This window comes from Varroa destructor, unplaced genomic scaffold (genome assembly GCF_002443255.2).
Source record: "Varroa destructor unplaced genomic scaffold, Vdes_3.0 BEIS01000001.1, whole genome shotgun sequence".
NCBI lineage: Eukaryota > Metazoa > Arthropoda > Arachnida > Mesostigmata > Varroidae > Varroa > Varroa destructor.
The window spans coordinates 23,817,118-23,835,444 of record NW_019211454.1 but is presented as its reverse complement, the minus strand read 5'-3'; the positions used below and the strand labels follow the sequence as shown (position 1 = coordinate 23,835,444).

Here is an 18,327-nt window from a genome sequence, read left to right as displayed (position 1 = left end):
GGGTGCTACGTCTGAATCCGCCTGAGCTTTAGCTTGATTGTATTCATCTGTAATTCATGGTACTAGAACAGAGCCCATCGTTTTGAAAATAGATCGACAACCTGGTCATGGTAGAAGCAGCGCGTCGTGTTTTTTTTTCACTTTGAGCGAAGATCAGCTAGCTATATATATATATATATATATATATTATATATATAATATATAATATAGATATATATATAATATATATCTATATTATATATATCTATATATTTTATATCGACTTTCTTTGCGGTTGTTTTGTTTGATTATTCTACCAGACAGAATATCACCCCCGTGCCACGTCAAGTTTGATGCCTCGTAGGCTCATGGTGATACGCTGCTGTTGTGACCTGCGTTATTGATTGGCGCACCGCGCGACTTACCTCTTGACTAGACTCAGATCTGGTCAGCAGCTTTAGGGACGTGTCAGACCATAGGCAATTGCGGCGTAGGAGGTCGGGTTCCCCAATCCGAACTGACGAAGTCTCCACCGGAAGTGCCGGACGTGAATCGCCTTTTTTTCAAAGCTTGGATACGGGAAAACTGGGTCGATTGGACAGACCGCACGCGCTTGGAAGTTCATTAGGAACGCAATACGAACAGAGTTGCGCATAAGGCCTCGTTCACTGCAGTGTTCATTGTAGAGCCTATCGCGGGAAAGGAGCCGGGCTTCTTTAGGAAACACGCACACAGATGCCGTACGTGGAGATGGCGTGGCTTGAATAAATAATGCGCATCTCCTTCAGTGCATTGCCACATAACTAACAAGAACCCGCCTCGCTGGTTTAAAATTTCAGTATTGGCAAAAATGACTAATAAGAAACTAATAACCATTACAACAAGGTACTGAAGAAAATAGCTAATCAATATGGAAGATTAATAGCTGCTTGTATGGTTACCATGGTTAATCGTAGGTTTATTCGAGAAATCCCAAATCTAGCAAAATTAATTCAGGTTAGGCCTCTAGTGAAGGTAAGTTCTTAATGCTATAGCTAAAAAAGGTACGAAAAACCTGTTCACAACTGCAAATGCCAAAAACGCCGCTTTATGGCTTTCGAGGTTCCTCGCCTTAGTCCATTCACTTCTGATTCTCTCCTTCCTCTTATACATTTGAGGAAGTCCTCCCGAAAACCGACTTCGTCTGGAGGGAAGCGTTCATTTACTTTTTGTTTGAAAACGCTCCATTTGTATATCCTGGATACGATCGTTAGGCCGTACCACATCAGAGAGGGCCCGCTTAGGTTCTGGCAACTCGCCGCACGATTCGCCTCTGGGGTGCTAGACGGGCAGTTCCTTCTGGCAATTTTGTCGGCCGGCTACAGTCAAACCCGAGAGCCCCTGCCCCTCCAACTTGCTGTAAACTTTTTAAGAAACAGCAAGCTAGATTTTCTATTCTGTTGCCTTTTATGGTCCTACCAAGCTGCCATTAAAAACATCACAACAACAAGCCTCTACTGTTAGCAACTACCCATGACTGGCCAAAACCGAAAATGTATGTCTACACATGCATGGTACTGTACCTAAATTATGATAGGCTTTGACATGCTGGTTGTGGTAACGGGCATGCGTTTATCGCGCTTATCTGGTAGTACCAAACGAAAGCCGGTTATTTCTACAACAAAACAATAAACTCCAATTCGAGATTTTCTCAGTTTAAACAAAGACTACCTATTATTAAATCTCTAGACAGAAAACAAGTCCCGCTGAAATTATAGACTTTTTAGATCGTTCTAAATCAACAGTGGCCGCGTCACTATTGAGTTTATGTGAATATAGAAGAGGCAGGAATACGTTTTAGTACACTACAAGGGTAATAGAAAGACGACAAAGAAGGCACAATGTGGACGCCAAAGAAAATCGCTGCCGTCCAAAAGTGCATTTCTAACAATCGTTCTAGCCTAATCAGGCCACTAGGAAGTAAGGTTTAATAAGTGTACGATATCACAGACCGTTCACGAAGTTCACGTCATACGTAACGAAAGTCAGACAGATGCTCTACGTGAATAATAAAACTAAGAGACTTGGCTGTTGTTGTTTGCTGTCTGATTCTTTCGGGCATGAAGCAATAGATTGTCCCCGCCTTTTCTCGAAGGAACAATTTTTTATCGTTGATGTAAAAATGAACCAAAAAATTATTGCTGGCCTACACACGATCTAGAGGATGTGCTTCTTGTGGGTAGCGGCATATTTTCCGCCAAAGCTAATTTTCTAAGCCTATTGCGCAGCAAAGGATTTCATACTTGATCTCCAAGAGGGTGATTACAGTACTAATGCAGTTTATCATCATATTCCTAAAATTGTTGTGCAGTTTCGAATGGCCGAAGAAAAACTAAGATGTATGCAACAAAATAGGGCCCCAACTTGTAGCACCTAATGGAGAACTGACTGGGAGCCCCTTCCGCAATAAGCCGCCGACCAATTCAGATATGAAGCCGTATGTGTATTAAGATAGAGTCTCAGTATAATGATATCGACCAGGTCACTTATGCCATAAAGAAGGCGTCGGCACATTTACAACGAGCTTGTGAGTGGCTTAGGTTCTAAATGAAAGCATTCGGTGGATAAGTTATATTGATTAAACTTTTTAAGACATTTTAAATTCACACAAACAATCTTCAGAACAAAGTTACTTAGGTGGGCTTCTCTGTCTCTCTCTCGATATATACATACGCCTTGCAAATACCGTGAAATACTCTGTGGAAGAACTATATAATGGCTCATTACTAAGATATAAATATATAAGTATGGGAAAATCTTATAGCTATATGATTTGTTAATTAATGACTAATTATTACTATACAAAGAAAATAGTGACATCCTTGGGGAATTGTCAATATCGCAAATATTAGAAATTATAGAATATCAACAGGCCTGTGGTGGAAAAGCTTTTCCTGTGCCTATTCTTGACAAAGACACAAGCACCAGCGTTGCTACTAACCATAAACTGTGCTTGCTTAAGGTAATCAGGTACGATACCGGACTTAATATGTCTTTGTTTGATTTTGCTGAAGATTATTTTGGATTTTAGTAATCATCGAACGTTTTTCACGAAGTGCTAATAACTTGGTGGAACTAAAGAACGTTCTTTTTCTAAAGGCATGATAGTTCTTTCTGTAGCAGTTGTTGCTAAGCGAGGTAGCATCCATTAATTATTTATAGACTAACAGTTAGATAAAAAGTTGATCAACATCAATGTATTTGTTTATTACTTATCATTAAAAACGCTAGACTATCTACAGTAGAAAAACTACTCTGTTCATGTTACAGTCAGCTTCATTGTGCCAATAAAAGAGACATAGGTAAAAATATCGGAGAAATGAAAACGTTTTCAATACGTGTTTTCGACATCAAGTAAGGATTAGCGTTGGTACCGTCAAATCGTACAAAACCCAATGTATTGGCGACATAACGTGCATCAGAAACTACATCTTCGCGATGGAGTCCCGACACTCGCGTAAAGTTCAATGGGCTGAAATGCACCCCTAAATTCCGTAGTATAAATTTTACGCTACTCTTCTTCCTCGTTATACGCTATGCCTTTTCGCCTTGGACAATTGCGGTTGCAGAGATCTTCTTTAATAGAGATCAACGATTTCGTGCGTTTCAAATAACACAGTTCGTTGGGTGACGGTCTCAAGAAGAAGGGTGCTAGCTATATTGTATCTGCCGCAGTTTCGCGGCAACACACACAAGTGCGTTTTGGATAATTTTCCGATATGTTTAAAGCTTGGTTCAGCCAGAATATATATTCTATGAGGGCCTCAGAGTGCTAAAGTTTTCCGTGGGAAGTTGCTAAGGACGGCAGAGGAACAATTGCTTTAGGCAAGTTCATGACAGGACTGTTATTACAAAGAATGGGACGTTGTTAGGTCAGGTGCTGCTAGTTCAATAAAATAAAGCATCGTACGCGAGAAGTTCGCCGTTTGTTATTAGCATATAATAAATTGAATTTAAACGACAGAGTATGTTAAGCTAAACCATTTTCGCTGATTAACACAGTAAGGTTCGAGTTTAGCTGTACTGGGCGAACTTCCTAATCAAATGTAGCTAAGCGTGTCCAGGCTACTGAGAGGTGCTCTGGATTGTCTTAGATACAGGTTATCGTTGCTTCTATAGCCGTCCAATATTCGTATCTTATCACATAAGCAACCTTCCTATATGCTGTCCTACTACGCAGCCAAAATGATACATGTTTTTTAAAAGCATATTACAAGCCAATTGCGGCCTGAATTAGATTGCTTTAAGTTAATTTCAGCGACGTTCGCAAGTATTATCTCCCACGCATGCCTTGGCTCCTATATTAATTCAACTTTAGAAAGAACTAATTATAATCGGCCTGTTTATGAGTAATGTTGCTCAGAGTTACTTTGTAGGCCAAAATCAACTTGATTCGATTCAGTCTATGCTATGCGCCCAACGTTGATAATAGACTAGAAATAATGACGTCTTTATATCGGATCAACGGAATATATTATCACATTTTCATTATGTCTAAGTGGATAACTGCAACTTCCCCTCCTCGATATATCTGAAAGAAGTACAGGCTTTTTTTTATTTCACAAAGTATTCAACAATATAGTAGAAGTACTTTATACACCGATAGTTAATTCGATATTGATTGAATAGATGTGCTATAGATTAAATCGTTCAAGACACCAACTTTAGCTTTCTAAAGTTCTAAAAGACTTTAGCTTATTTAAGTATAGGAAGGCTTGCTTTCGATCGAAGTATACGTCATTATTATCTAAGACCTGGACGGTAAGCTATGAAGTTTACTATTGTAGAAATCTGGGATATGGGAATCTATGGAGTCCCGAAAAACAATTTTAACATCATGTTCAGGCTGGAATAACTTTTGTAGAGGTTGTCGAAAAGATCGAAATTAGTGGTAAACTGGCGAGTATGGCGGATGGCAGAATTTCCAGCTAAAACTTCTGTGTTTTTATTGCCTTTGTCCTTGCGGAACGAGGTCAAGCGTTGTTGTGCAATAGGCGCGGTACATTTTTTCATTAATTTTGGCTTTGTTGGATTTTTTTTCTTGACAGTGTACAGTGAACCAGGACTCATGGAGTTAAAGCGAATAGCACCTACATTAAATGAGCATCCAAGCACCATATGCCTTTGCAGCTGTACACTTGATCTACCGGTTCAATCTTTACATTTGCCTATTGAGGTGGCCATCTGCGGCGATCCTAGAACCTCCACTTTTCATCGCAGGTGACAATTTGGTGCGAGACTGGGTCCCTGTTGCAAATTGAAAGGAAAGGAGCAAGCGTCTTTGCGTCTATATTTTTATCTTCGCTAAAACCACGCGGCAGCAATTGTTTTACTCGGCTGAGTTGAACCCGTACGGTGTTTTCATGGCCACCAAACCTGGTGCTAATATACAAATACTTCGAGACCTGTCGGTTTGAGAGGTTCCTTTCTTAGCTCAGTAGGTAACGTATTTGTTTACGCTTCTTGATACCTTTCGGTTTAGGTTCGAACCCCAGCACAGACATAACTCACTCCGTGTTGGAAGCCAGCCGTCTGATATAGTGCTTAACGGCGATACCAAACGAAAAACTCAAAAAATATAGGGACTTCCATTGTTTCAAGTCTTGGTTATTGACCTTTTTATGAGGTCCTTTACGAGATTCATTTTCGAGTTTTTTTTGGGGCCAACGGCTCACGGCGTTTGTAGCAGTAGAACCTCCAGCGAACACAAAATTTATATGGCAAGCTGCCTCTGCCACTGTAGTTCGAAGACAAAACCCCATTGGTTAAACGCTTGAGTTTGCGGATTTTATACTATAATTCGCTTGTTAAAAGTCAGAGTGTCGATATCGGGATGAATAGTCTCGGATTCCAAAAAACACAAGTACATCTCAAACGTAAAAATATGGTCATCTTGAGGTATGACACTGTTTATATTAGTCGGGTCTCATGCTGAACAATTCAGTGCTGTTAGTAGTTGCGCAATTGATTGCCACAGGAAGTGTGCTAAAAATCTTGATTTTTTAACCCGATATAAAACTGGGCCATTTCGTTAAATGCAGCTTGCCAGTCGTTTTTACCATGTTGCAGACATAACGCGTTTTCACCAGGCAAGTCCACTTCTACTATAGAATAGTCTTGTAAAAAGAAAAAACGAACGATATGAATCTATACGACGATGAAAGAAGATTGCGCGAGGAGATTGCGCTTTAGCCCATGTTGCAGGATGTTCGTAACAGGTAACAGCCTCGAGGCATAGGTTAAATCTTCAAAGAAAACTAAAGTTTCGGATGAACAAAGTCTTTCGGCATCTAGATTTGATTACCCAAAGAAAGGATTCAGTTGAAGTAAATGTGCTAGCCGCAAGAGACCTACTTGTCCTCAAGTATGAATTTTCAAGCCCCTTTATTCTTCTTTTCGAAGACGAATTCACGAGACAACGCATCAGCAGCCACAATTCAGGCAGGTTAGCCCGCATGTGTTTTCAATCACATAGTTTTGTTCGTTAAGACATTTGCTAAGTTAAGCAGCCCCTGAATGCCAAACGTGTGTAATTGCGTGCACCTAACGTCAAATTCGGTAACTTTGGCCACTAAGTTAATCCTAACGAGGAGAGTTATTATATTTTAAGGTTGAACGTATTCGCTGAATGACTGTCACAAGAATATAATGAAAAATATAGCAGAAAAAAATTGATAATAAAAATATGTTCGTGCTTTTGTAGCCTATAATAATTCTAAAACAATAAGACTAAAGTACCTCAACCGGTCAGGCCCATTTGCCCCACATTGTATCTTTAAATATGTACCAGATGGCCTAGGTAATTTCGAGTAAACTTGGCGAGCTGTTTGTTGTACCAAATGTTCTAGCATCCGCTATTCTTCATGCCCATTGAAAGCCAGCGCTTTCGGGAACAGTAGAACAAATTCATTATGGCAGAAAAATGTGCGCCGTTCTTTGAATATGACCGAAGGCTAGCTGTTATCTAATCTCTTTGCACTGAACAGTACCCCCACCAAGTTTAAAACATCTTTTTTTGCCAAAGCCGAAGGTCAGCGATATTGCTCCTGATTAATTCTGGCAAGATTTTTATGAAGCAACCTGAAAGTCCTCAATAGGGTTTAAACTTAATAGGCTATATAAATCACACAGAGAGCCATTTTTGATATACTTTATTAACGGCTGTTTTAGAGGGTAGGATGTTAAGTGCCAATTAAGTCAGATAAGCTCCAACGGTTAATTGTTTTGAGACCTTTTGCATCTTCTAAACTTTTTGGCCGTCTTAGGTTTTTACTTTCTTGGCTCTTACAGCATGCTATCGGTATAGAATTCAATCCCGATAGAATTTTTTGCATGCAGCGTATTTGAGCGCCCCTCAAACATGTTTTCACCTGCCAATATCGCTTGACGGAACCTTGCTATTGAAAAATTACTTGCGGATTTTGAAATAGTAAGCTAAGTTGTACTACTCAATAGAACTTAACTTCATTTCAGTTTGCCTTTGAAACAAACAAACTGGTTACTTTGCGTTTTCATTTTTTTTTATCTGTAAAATAAATGGTTGTGTGTTCCATAAACTCTTTTACATGTTGGCTAAACAAATTATATTAAAATCCTGACTAATATTCACTTAAAGCATTTTGAAGTTTTTGTGGTATGAAATATTTAAATCAACGTTTCTTTGTTAGAAAACAACAGCGTACTTCATACATTACGTGTCCCGTACACCTTCTATATATATATATATATATATATATATATATATTCCTTTCGCCGGATGACAGTCTAATCCGATGGACACCCATAGGTAGAAAATTTTATAAAAGCGATTTTGAAACCACAAAGGTTTTTCCGAACGTTCGTGCCGCGTTCCGTTGAAACATATGCCGTCGCATTTTAACTAATAAATTTTAAATAAATTTTAACTAAGCAATAACTAAATACTTATAGTGAACGGCTAAAGAAATAATTCAGGATCGTTTTTTTGAACGAACGCTGTATTTTAAATATACGTAAAGTGTTTACACAATAACCACCTGGAGATCTGGCGCTTGCAGTGGCAAAGGCTTCACGTGTATCTTAAGGTATGTTAGCTCAAAGTATTCTATTATACCAAATTATAGTCTATAACTGGACAACACGTGGTATAAAAGAAGGCAAAATCTTGGTTCAAGAATCTTTCGTCAACGATACCTTTGGAAAGCAGGCACTGGTCGATCTACTAGTGATTCTTTCCTACACAAAAAAAGGTGACAGTTTCTACATAAATTTGGGTTAAATTGAGTTGTACTTTAGATTGCCAGAAGATTGTCCCGAACATCAAATTAAACAGGCCATATTAATTCCTATGGTGACATATACAAGAACTTGACCAAAAAAAGAAAAACTCTAATTACGAAAGTTACTAATAAAAGTTAGTTTCGGCGGATTATTTTATGTAGCATTTGTCTGCAAAGTGAGAAGAGACTTGAAGCCTTGAGTTCAATTAGCCATGAAGCTCTAAAGGAGATAGTTTTGAAATGATTACCCACATGGAGCTAAAACGTTAATTATTAATAAACTAGAATACTTTCTGGACCGCGAGAAAATATCGGCTCGTCTCTAGTTTTACGTAGTGCATTGGGAAGTTACTTTATGACGAGCATGAGAGAGCAGTATTTACGGGGGCCGTCTTCGTTGCTACTCTGGATAATAAATTCATTGAAGTATTGCTTTGGTTGATCCAGGAAAGCCCATCAGGGACTTCACGAAGTAGGAGCAAGTTACTGCAGGCTACCTGCTGGATTCTTTAATAAATAAGTACCATACAATACCTTTTGAAAAAGTCGAGAGATGAACCTTGTTCGATAGACATGTTAGCTACTGTAGCTAAAGGCACAGTAGGAATGTGAATGGATATGATGGTGATGTTTGTTTCCGCCTTATTGCTTCCTTTTCTCATTTCTCGTTTGTTTATGGTTAAATATCGTTTAACATTGGAATGCTCTTCCCTTACAGTTCTTCTTTAAAATCTTACCCCACTTCGGTTTTACTTTTCGTTCGCCTAATGCTTTCCGAAATCGGACTCATTTCAACTTTCAAGTTCGCAATAATTTCTTGTTTATTGCTCCTCTTTTCTAACCTTTTATTAGAAAATGGTCGTCGTTATTTACCGCTAAAAAGTTATGTCTTTGGTTTTACAGGCTTACTGGGATCGTCTTTTTGCCTCCTAGGCTAGGTTTAGTGGGTGGAGGAACTAGCATTTTCGACACCCGTTATTTGTATTCCACCGAGATCAAAAAGCTGTAGAAAGAATCAAGCACGGGTGTGGCGTATACTGGCTTTATGGTTAAGAGTGATTTGCCAATTTGAAAAATGACTTATTTGACTTAGAGGACGCTTCCCTTAACTGCTTTAATTCTTGAGGGAGAGTAATCGTTAAATATAAATTTTTTATTTTTTTTGTTTTGGTTAAGAAGCCTTCACGTTGTGCAGACGAAACGTTTATAATTTATTTTGACATTGGATAAATGTGAAGGAAAGCGGCTATTTAGCAGATGAAGTCTGCTAGCCGACATGCGTTTGAAACTGGAAGTTGGGAAGGTATTTTGCAACCTTTGTCACTTCTGCCTGTTGATATTGTGCTCGTTCAGCATCAAGGATGTCCACTAAGAACAGGATCTCAAGCACTATGCACAATAGACAGACTTTTTTTCGTAGGCTGTACGTCGTCAGCGATCAGAATGACAAGCTCAAAATTTTACATCTTGCCTATTAGAAAAATGTCTACAAGACATCATTGCCAATACTTCAGGTACTGCAGTCACCTAAAGAACTAAAGATACGTAATGGGACGTCCCTTTTGGTAACCGCTAATTCACTAGCAATGGACGATAGAGGAAAAGCGACGACAGCTTTAAACTATTTCAAATCAAAACTTGTTCTCGGTGAAACTTATTCTGGTGCTGTCCATCAAGTTTCTACGGATCTAAGATGACATAAAACTTCGCACCCAAATTGGTGATCAGGAAATTTGACTACCTTAATTGGAAGTTATTTCACTCCTCGCAAACTACCTGCAATCATCTTTAGGAAACCGACATATTTTTCTCGTTATCTTTTTAAGATCTTTCGACGACGGGCTATTGTGACCCGAAAGGAGACAGCGTCTGACGGTTGGGAATTATCGTCCCGTTGCTCATGAGGGCAGTACGCATGTGTACGACTAACGATAACGACCTGTTAATCTCGAAGGTGTTTGCTTTTGGTACACCTCAGAGTTATAAACTGGTGATGCACCGACCTCACGGGTCAGTTGAATAATAATAATAATAATAGGACAAGGTTCTGGCACTCCCTGTTAGGCTTTGCAGATGTTCCGTGAGAGGTTCCGCGGGGTTTTGTTTAGGCGTTCTTTTTTATATCATATTTTGTCAAGGTCCCAATCTTTGATTCGAAGGTGCCGCTATCACAAAGAACGCAACAATAACCTCAGAATCATTACCAAGATCAACAAAATAATACATGCCACCCAGAAAGCGTCTGACTTAGCTGTATCCTGAACGACAGACAACAGAGTGACTTTATTCACACTATTCTATTTATTCACTGTGCATCTTCGAAATGGTGATCAAATACGGTGGGTACCACTATATCGGGACTTAGGTGTCACTGAAGTTCAAAACGCGCATTGTTTGATGTTTAAAAACAGCATCGTAACTTTGCAACCCTATATTATAAACGTGTATATTATAAAACTTTGTGGTGAAAACCTATATAACGCCCTAATTGATCCTAAATTACTGTGTTGCTCAAAGGTATGGTCTCCATCTCATCATAAGGGTATAATAAGTACGGGATTTGTCCGAAAACTCATAGTACAAACATGCGGCGCCTCATAGATTTTACACGAAGATGTATCTCTTTACGAAGAAAATGACCCGCGGTGCTCCGCGAACTCCAGAAGATAAACTTGTTTGAAATTAAAAATTAAAAACTGCTGTAGTAATTTGTTTGATAATGCTCCAGAAGTAGACGTTTTTGATATTGTTAACAATCCGTTATCATAGCGGATAGTAAGATCAGTCCATGAAGAACCCGCTCTATGCAATGATATTTTAATGACCTTGTAAGTTGCTTCATGAGGAAGATTTCCTCTTGTATAGCGCATTGTACTTTAGACAAAATGATGTCATCACATTTATGGAGCAGACAGACGATTGTGCAAAGTAAATAAAAATGACCGTTGCCAAGTGAAAACTCGGAAAAGTAGGGAGTAAGTTAGAACGGATCTTACCTGTGCACCAATAGAATTCTAATCCTTTCAGGGGTGCAATATACAGAGAAAGATTCAGACTGATAAAACGGTAAGGTGAAATTTCAGATGGGGGACCTTTAACTAACACGAGCACATAAAATAGAAAATACCCCTTGAAGGTCCCCGAAACATCGCACATTGCCCACTATATGTACATCTTACACTTAGAAGTCTAAATGAATCTTGTTAACTTGGAATTTTTTGTTTTTCTTTTCAAACCTAACATGTATAAACGTTCGGTTTACCCATTTATCATACCATTTTTACCTATGTTGAGCACGCATTGCTGATTCAATAAAGAGAAATAAGGCTAAATATCTTTATTTGTTCTTCCTTTCTCTGTTGATTTGTTCATTGCATATTCAGATGACGCTATGCATCTTTTTCTTTATGTTTTTTCCGCTCATGCTGAGTTTCTGATTTCTACATAGGGCCTTAATATTATCGATCATCATCTAAGTTCAGATGTGGTTCACTGTTTACACTCATCTGAAATTATCTAGTATTTCAATTCTGCCAAACTTACAATGGACTTAGATTATTCAGTACTATTATATCATTTTACTGTCGAATAAATAGCCAAACTAGCAAAAACTAGCTTATATAACTCCTAGGCTTGTTATATGTTAGTAGGTTCGGCAGCACTCTTCTCTGTTATTTACATCCGTTAACTATATATACAGCCAGTATTATAACATCAGAGTAGATAGCAGGAGGGATTGATTGCGAGTTATCTATCAGACACTAGAGCAGACTTTGAAATACTTTTTTAACCTTATGAGGAACACGACTTTTTTGAAAACGTAAATACGATACTCGTGTGACGGTTAAGGTAATACAAAATAAGCGATGTTTAAAGTCGAGGGACATTTACATAGCTCAGCAATATGCACCGTGCTTTCTCGGCATAAAAAGGGCACACAGAGATCAAGCTGGCACGCAGGACTCGCAATTGCCCTGTCAAGTGCTCCAGTAGGAGCATAGACCTGAACATTCTCTGAAATGATATTGAGTGGATCAGAGTATTTTAATTATGGGGAACAAAATTGAAAGGAGGGCTGACGGACACGTGTGAAACATCCATGCACTTGAAAGCTTCCACTTACGGGCGTAATTCAAATTTATATTTTACTGATTTATGTTTAAAAAACATTTTGAACTTTAAAACAATTGAAGCATTTTCGTGCGCGTCGCGGTCCAACATTTTCTGATTATTCATTAGTTAACATGGTCTCGGCGGCTGTATAGGCGACCGCGCGAATTACCTGTTGGCGCTTCAGGTGCCGGGGAAATCAAAGTGCCCCAATTTTCCCTCTCTCTCTTTCTCTCTCTCTCTCTCTCTCTCTCTCTCTCTCTCTCTGTTTCTCATAATCATCGATCGAACACATATCCGAAGGCCTGGACCCCTGCAGCTTGAGGCAGCTGCCGCCGCATACGGTGACGCTTGTTTCTTATATTGGACTCAATATGTCAGGTACAGAGTAGTTGGAAAGCCAATACTTCAATAACAAAGCTGACTCAATTGCCGGAGGTAAGTGCGGTGTACCCACAAAGCTATTTTGCAATCTGCAATTTTAAAATTCCGCAATCAGCTAAACCATTGTATTCCCCCTCTTAGCTAGACATATTTGACGAACGATGTTTTTTGGCGTGGGAGTAAGTGGCTTATATCAGGTCATACATTAAGGCAATCTCTTAAAGTAATAGTTTGTATGTAATAGCAGACTCCATTAGAACGTTCGTCCACGGAGTAAAGTTTGTATAGCCTACCTGAGCTTCTAGTAAGTTCAATATACGCACTTCATTCATATCAAGTTAAATCACGACACATATCAATTTTCAAAGTACATTAAGTTGCAGTTAAGAGAATACGACTTGTATTCGAATTAACACATAACTTTGCAATCAGTCATAGAGTCGTAATGTGTATTAAACTTCGAGGATACTTTTTGTTTGTCCGGCAAATGTCGGTGTATTGCTAACACACGGTTCAGGATGTGCGCGCAAAAGCCATTTGTAGTTTTATAGAGCACCTTCGTTCTTCTTTTCTTGAGTAATCGGTAGAAATTCCGAAACACTGCAGAAAGGTACTGTAGTAATAAAGTAACTGATTTTGCCGCCGATTAAGCCTGTCATTGTCTCTAATGAATGAAGGTCTATACGTTGAGCATCTGAACACATATTTTACACGAATTTTTTGTTAATCAACCATTTTTGAAATTGTTCTTATATGGATACATGTTGAGTCATTACGGCAGAAATAAATTGCAGACTAGTTAATATTAGAATCCTTTACTTGCTCGTAGGCTATTAAAGAGGTAATCTCTACCACCTATTAGACAGGTTATATTTTGATAATGCCTTCACGGTCTTTGTTTCTAAATTCCATAATGGCCTCAGTTTATCTTACCTCGAAATATCTAAGGTAGCAACCTAGCCTACCATGAGTTATTATTTATTATATACAATATGTATAACGATCTTGAGGTTGGGAAAAAGCATACGAATCGAAATGTGTGCCGTCCCCAATTTTAAAATCTTCCATCTAGTATTTGTTATGTTATTGAGTTACCTGCCTGTAGCTTTCGTGGTGTAAATTTGTTTGTACAACTGAAGTGTATTCTAATCATTTGTACAATATTTTACTATAGTCTCAAAAGCTGCAACTGAAAATGTTGATATCCTGAACAATTTTCGTTGTTTCACAGTATATGATTTTTTTTTAACGAAAAGGAAACAGGCTTGCTTCATTTACTTGTCTTAGTATTCTGCCCTCATATAAAATTGTTTAATGCTTAGGACTTAAGACTATCTGTCCAATACTGTACCGTTTCTATGTGCGAAGATACTCTTCAAAAAGAAAAATTTTAATAATAAAAGAAACTTCATTCGGCATAGATTTTTCTGTCTCTGAAAACGATCTCTGTATACTAGTCTTGCCTTTCACTGCTGTCACGTGTAAAACATCATTTTCCTTATTTACACAGGCTATTTTACATAACTTTGGCTTTTGCTAGATTTTTTTTTGTTCCAATGGAAAGGGCGTCTGTTAGCACTTCAGGTAGAACAACACTAGGAACGAGTGATTGTGACTGTAAAATTTACAACACAACCAGGCAATGAGTAACCCAGCGTGACCAATCCAGCTTATTGCATGAATCATTACTCTTTCTACTGACCTTAATATCATGCAGCTGTTCAACCCGGGAACTTTTTAAGACAACTGAATAGGATAATTCATTCGACCTTAGTAGGCATAGGGTTTGCACGTACTTAACAGGTGAATCTTTTTCATTTTACTCGTTGCCTGCTCAGTTTTCTAAAATGTTCCCTAATTTGAATCCGAAACCCGCTTCTCTACACTGCTGAATACTTTTTTAAAGTACGAATCCATAGGACCTTTTATGTATAGAACAAGTTACAGCGCTATGTGTGAAACGCCCATCAAAACAACATATCGTACGACATTGTATATATAGATGTATATCATCTACATGTTTGTGTTTGAGCGTTTATGTTTATAATATTTCCTAAACTATTGCCGCAGAATACAGTCAGCCGGTTGCAAAGTAAGTGATAGGAGAAAGGTAACTACGCAACATGTTTGCGACTGCAACGTTACTACATCGCCAGTATATAAGCATACTAAAAGCTGGCTCGTCGATCTTTAAAGACTCAAATGGCGTGAAATATGTTGGTAAAAAGCCCAAATCGGACTGTCCTGACAGAACACTTCGATGTAACTGATTACCGCTATTATTTTTTATTAATGATGAACTTAAACATTATCATAACATGGTGGTCTATAATTATCTCATAGCAGATAAAGTTCGACTTCATATTGCTTTTAAGCAAGGTGAAAAAGCATCTAAACCTAACCTAACCTAACCTACTACAGTTCGCGCCAATCCAATGGCTTCAATTGTTCTCAGTAAATGTACTCAGCTTAAAACACCAGCTGATTCGAAGAAAACAAAAAGGACAAGTTATTAGTGCGCTTAAAGGTTCATTGTCTACGATTAATTGCGCAGGCAAGCACGCTAAGTTACGGCCTTCTCGACCACAAATGCATTTTCACATCGAATGCACATTATGTATACTATATGTGATGTACATTGACTCATGTTATGGCATGCTACTCATTAGACATGATAAAATTATTATCATTGTAATTTCGCAGCTAGTTTCTTAAACGATGAGTAGGGGTATAGAATCAATATTTGGTAAAATACTTACCAAATCACAAGGTCGTGGAGATTTGACACGAGTTCTAGCATCTTTGTGTCCTATAAGTGTGTCTGTCTGAAGAACAAAATATGTATAGTCTGGTCGAATCACTAGGTCAAGCGATAGCTGACGCGCTAGCCAGGCGTATGTCATAAAACAAGTTCAGGTAAGTTGTATGCTCGAGTGTGGGCATTCCTGGAGAGTATTTTTACGGAGACCCTTCTTCACAATAATGTATCAATGTGTAAGCCACAAATTAGTTTATATGCGGCCTTTCCAAAGTTAAAGAACAGCGTAAAATATGAAAGCAAAAGAGTAACTTGAAATCTATTAAGTGCATGAATTCTACAAGGGATATTAATTCGTTGATGAAGGATGATGGGTACGAGGATCATAAAGGCCTAACGGAGAAGTAGATTCTAAGGCGAGTCTCAAGCCGCAGAACACTCATATCTGAGGATTGGTTATCTTTAGTCGAATTACTCTTGGGTTAGCAGGTCGGGTATCTTATATACATATTATGTATATATATATATATATACAGCCTCAGCTCTTTCTCATAAAATTGTTACAGAAACGAGTGCTTGGCAGCCACCTGAAGTATCTTACTTTACGTAAACGTGTGTCTGTACCAGGGCGAAGCATGCTTTCGGTACTAATAGATCTCGATGAGGCTAACTACTACCGGCTGAAGTTAACGGTCTGAGAGAAGTTCCTTGAATGAGAAACGAGTGAAACATAGCTTTGCTTTATATTCACAACGTCAACAATTATACAATAGTTTAAAAATTAATGTTGTAATAACGGCTTTCTCAGAACTAGACTTTAGCTGAAGCACCTATCACACGATGTTTTATTAAAACTATACTTTCTTTCCTCCAAGTAATAATATTATAATTGAGCATGTTGACTGAAAAGGTTTCGTGGGGCATTCAAGTTCATTTTGCGCTTTTATCACAGTGATCGCCAACGGCCCCATGTATCTTTGAAACCAAATCAAAATTTAAATGGCATACAATATATTTGCTCTGTTGTTAAGTTTAGTAGGCATTATAACATATCGAAAGAGAGGAGAGAGGCAGATTCACAGTTCGGGAGAAGTTGATTTATGGTCGGAAAAAAATTTACTCAAAACATAGGTACATTTGTGTTTTCCCTTTGCAAGCAAAATAGTTTCTTTATAAATAACATGTGGAAACCACGTTTACTTCCGCAAATAGAAACTTTCCCGTCTGTGATATATTAAATTAAATTTAATACGATCTGAGTCTCCACATCTTTATACTAATTAAACTAGGCTAGCGTAAAATTTATCGGGTGAGCTTATAATAAAGCACTTATTTTTTATAATAGTCGAAATACTGTATGACATTGACATACAAGGTTCGGGACAAAGAGCATTACTATCATACTCCACTGAAAAAGAAAGGTTCACCCGTCGAATTACTAACGAACAGCCCACAAATGTTTATTACACCAATTGGCTAACAGCAGGTGTCAAAGGACATATGTAGAAGTTTTCTGATTTCCTCTTACATTCGTCGAAGCATGCATGGGAAAGTATTTTCTCATCTAGCCTGTTAATCTGCACATACATTCTGTACGTTAAAGCCAAGTAAAACCTTCCTAAATTCGGAGTATTTCTTAAACATACGTATCTCAAGTCGCAGTATCACGAAGTTCTGAAACGAATAATTTCTTATGATACTAAAATACTTAGGATTGTGAAGTCAGTTAATCTTATAATGGGCCAGGCTGTACAGCATGTAAAAACGAGGCAGCAAAGGAAGGAGTTCCTGCAGGAACTTTTAATGGCACTTATGAAAAGCATCCAGAGAAATTTTACCTTAGTTAAAGAACAAACAAGCCCATCATTGGATAAGCCTTTTGGATAATATTAAATACTTTCCTAACGTGAAAATGGATCGTCAGAAATATATCGCAGTAAAGGAGGTTCTCATAAAACAAGTTAAATTAAAACGTACATTGATAGAGCGTAGTAGAAGACAGAAGATACAGGAGAGGATAGTTTTCTCTGAAAAATAAAATAAGGAACTACAATCGTTTACGAATAGATGGACTCGAACGAACATTTATAAGATAAATAAATATTCGTTTATCAACCATTATTTTTAGGAAATGTCTACGTTACTTCGGTTGTGCACATATGACTTTGTTTATACGTTCCATAATTAATCGTAGCTTGCTTACTTCGATTTGGCATTTCCAAGCTATTCATAAAGTCGAGCAGCCCAGAACAAAACAAGTATGGTAAGGTTATGTTTTTAAAATCTGAAGTAAGTTTCTTTAATTGGAAATTGAAAGCCACCACGTGTTGGGTTTCACACTCGGCACCTAAGGGCCGTATCTGCATGGCGTGTATCCGAGATTGACCAGCCTGTTACCAGATTATTGGCGCTCTTCTTCACTCTAGTGTTCGCCGCTGCTATACGACTTTCAAAAATTTTTATAAAGCTACTTAATATTTTACTCTTGTAAACCAATATGATAGCCCATTTATCCCTAATAAACGTCGAATCTATCGCAAGGATCTATTCGGATGCACTTAACAACTCACCTTTGCGCAGCTCCTCTGACATGATAAAATAGCTCTATTGAAGTCTAATTTTTTTTTGACTGAACTACGTATATCTGGAAATACATATTGATAGTATGTGTACATGTCTAGCAGACGACGCCTCGATGTATTTAAGAACTTAGCACGCCTGCGCCTCTTCTACGACGCATACAGACGACAGTGGACATGGCGCTGCGTGAGTGTTTACGTTTGGTCTATTACTTTTCCT

General features: G+C 38.2%; 2 long non-coding RNA genes across 5 annotated transcripts in view; one reads left to right on the top strand and one right to left on the bottom strand.

The window, feature by feature from the left end:
• Window positions 1-3,286, top strand: part of LOC111252352 (uncharacterized) — a 12,581-nt gene extending 9,295 nt beyond the window's left edge. For 2 of the 3 annotated variants that reach the window (XR_002674171.2, XR_015330051.1), the window contains one exon: window positions 300-3,286. This is a non-coding gene — a long non-coding RNA (uncharacterized LOC111252352). The remainder of the gene's footprint in view (window positions 1-299) is intronic. The other variant, XR_015330048.1, reaches the window with a different exon arrangement.
• LOC111243032 (uncharacterized) overlaps window positions 1-18,246 on the bottom strand; it is a 22,810-nt gene extending 4,564 nt beyond the window's left edge. The window contains exons 1-3 of one of the 2 annotated variants that reach the window (XR_002670270.2): window positions 18,099-18,244; window positions 17,506-17,555; window positions 8,192-17,202 (exon numbers count right to left, since the gene is read on the bottom strand). This is a non-coding gene — a long non-coding RNA (uncharacterized LOC111243032). Of the gene's footprint in view, window positions 1-8,191; window positions 17,203-17,505; window positions 17,556-18,098 lie in introns of those variants that run through there. The other variant, XR_015330058.1, reaches the window with a different exon arrangement.
• Between the last annotated feature and the right edge of the window lie 81 nt (window positions 18,247-18,327).